Here is a 3,052-nt window from a genome sequence, read left to right as displayed (position 1 = left end):
TTGTCGTGCATGTGGTATTGTGTACATGTGTTATTGTGTACACATTGTACAGGTGGTGCAGTGTACATGTGGTGATGAGTACGTGTTGTGTAGGTGGTGTTGTGTACATATGATGTTATGCACATGTTGTGCAGGTGGTGTTGTGTACAAGTGGTACTATGTACATTTTGTACATATGGTATTGGTGTGCATGTGATATTGTGTGCATGTCATACATGATGTGTTGCAGGCATGTGGTACTATGTATGTGCATTGTGTAGTCGTGGTATCATGGCATGTGTATTAGTTGTGTTGTACTTTGTGTATGTATATGTATTGTGTTGTATATTGGGTGTCAGTGTATGTATTGTTTTGTGGTGTACACCGGATGTAGGTGTATGTATTGTGTTGTGTTGTACACTGGGTGTAGGTTTATGTGTTGTACACTGGGTGTAGGTTTATGTGTTGTATTTCAGGTGTAGGTGCATGTATTTCATGGCATTGTATGTCGTGTGTGGTTATATGTGTGTGATTTACACTTTATGTATGTGTACATGGTTGAAGAGAAGGAATTGGGTGTTTGTTGGGTGTGGAAACCGATCTAGAGTGCGTATGAAATAAGGACAAAGGTAGAAGCTAAGGATTGATTAAAGGATATGTATCAGTATTTTATTTCATTTTTATTGTACATGTGATTTAAGATTCTGGTCAATGATGATTACATGTGATCTATGATTCCGGTTTATGATGATTACATGTGATTTATGGTTAGGGTCTATGATGGTTATATGTGATTCGTGATTTTGATCTATGATGGTTGTGTTTTGAGCTAACCTGATGTGATATGTTTATACATGTTGATTTGGTCAAAGATGCTAGATTAACTTGTTGTGACAGGAAAAAAACAAAATTGCAAGTATACCTTATTGAGGAGCTACCGGTGACATATGAGGTGAATTTATTTTGACTTATTTTGAATATATTGGCAGTTATGTGCTTGGTACAAGAATGCATGAAATTCCCAGGTTGGGTGTCTAAAATCTACTCCAATAATTAGTAGCAACAACAAAAGGAATTGAAACGGGCAACAATATGTTAGTAAATAACTTTAGGAGCAAATCCATTGTGGGACACTAGTATCCAATAGTGTCCATTGATTTCCATGAGAATTCTATGATCGGTATAATGGTTTCAAGCAGGTATACGCCTTGGTTGTTTGAACTTCTGATGCGAGGAAGCCATGGCAAGGGATAGATCATCTGGGATAGGGGGTGTTGGAGAACTTGGAAGGTGAGTGACTACACAGAAGGGGTGACCGGATTGCCCGAGGGACTGTGTAGTAGAGAAGGGAAGGTCAAGGATGGATTTGTTTTTTTCATTAACTTTACCAGATGGAATAAGATGCACATTGGGAGTGCGCCCTAGAAGAATGAGTTGGTAACTATTCGCTGATATGACAAGTGGCGCAGGATTGTAGCGCTGGGCATTGGATGCAACTTTGACTTTAACAGTGGATTTAGGACTTCTTGGGAAGAAGGTGAATCATGGTAATACTTTTGAGGGTGGAGGTGTGAGGCTTTGGATTCCCTTTTTGATTGATACAAGCATCATATCCTTTTATTTGTTGGTTTAGCAAATGTGGTTATTGTAAATACTACAATGAGATATGTTATAAAGCTTGAGTAAACGATATGATTGTCATGTTTCAGTAGTGGTCATTGTAAATACTGCAACAATCTGTGTTATAAAGCTTCATGTGTAGTATGATTTGTTTTTCAATAATATTGTTCGTTATAGGTTTCATTGAACATCGAGGATGGTGTTCCTCCAAGGGGGAGGGTTCTATAACAACCCTGGTTAAAAAAAATCCATGTAAATATAAAATTATAAAACCACGACCATGTGACATGTATTCCAAGCTAAATGGTGGGAAAAAAATCCTAGTGGGTGTTCATTTCAGTTATTATGTCTAAAGGAAATGGAAAATGCTTTGGAAAGGCATGAGGCATTTATTCGCATTTTATTTATGAAAATAATGGAAATTAGGAGAAAAGGAAGGTGAAAGGTCACAGGTTGTATGTGAGGAGGAAAATGACAGAAACTAATGGAAAATGAAGAAAATAGAGACCTCATTAATAAAAAGGCTTCTAAAGATCAGTTCATGGACTTTTTTTTACTTCAGTTTTGGAGCTCTCTCATTATTCTCTCTCTCTGTCTATCACTCTTGGACACTTTGAGTTTTCTTGGAGCACTTTGGCTTTGGATCAAGAAAGGAAGAGAAGGAAAGAGGAAGTAGAGATCAATCAAGGAAGAGCAAGATAAAACAACTACAATAGGATTATTTTCAGGTATTTATTTGCATGTGTGATTTCCTTGCTAGATTTGGCATGCATGGTATTTTCTGTGGTTCTTTGATGTTATGGCATGGGTTTTGGCAGGTGTGGCATTGTTTTCAGCCTAACCTTGCCATTTTCGGATAGCAATGGTGTGATGGGGTTCTCATGTTTTGGTTGAGCTGGATTTCCAGATGGATTCGAAGTTGAGTGAGGTGGATCTACGAAAGAAAAAACACATGGTGTAGTGATCCCTAAACTAAACTGCCAATTACGGTAAAGCCACTTCCCTAGTGACCCCTGAACTGAAATGTGGGTTGCGGTAAATCCAAGTATTGTGTGCCTCGATGGGCCTAGGAATTCTTGATTACATAATGGCAGGATATACGGTAAATTCTAGAGGTGTTTGCCCTTGATTAGGCCTAGGAATCATTGTCGGTGAATGGCTGGATATACGATAAATCATAGAGGATGGTGTCTCGGTTTAGGGCCTAGTGATCCCTAGATCAGACTGTAGATTGCGATAAATCCTGAGAGACTAAGAGATAGGAAAATTCCTCACAATGTAGGTGGAGAAATACAATGGTATCCATGCTTGTTTTGGCCTAGTGATCTGGTGGAGATCATGGTAAAGCATGTTATTACGTGTTTATTGTTTTGGCCTACTGATTCGGTATGGATTACGGTAAAAGTTGGTTTTTGTTGATGAGGGTGAGGTGGTTCAGCCTTGGGATGCCCTT

This window comes from Pinus tabuliformis, chromosome 5_1, assembly GCF_031772625.1.
Source record: "Pinus tabuliformis cultivar Carrire ecotype Pingquan chromosome 5_1, CPIR1, whole genome shotgun sequence".
Taxonomy (NCBI): Eukaryota; Viridiplantae; Streptophyta; class Pinopsida; order Pinales; family Pinaceae; genus Pinus; species Pinus tabuliformis.
The sequence above is the reverse complement of the archived record's forward strand: the minus strand, read 5'-3'. Positions refer to the sequence as shown.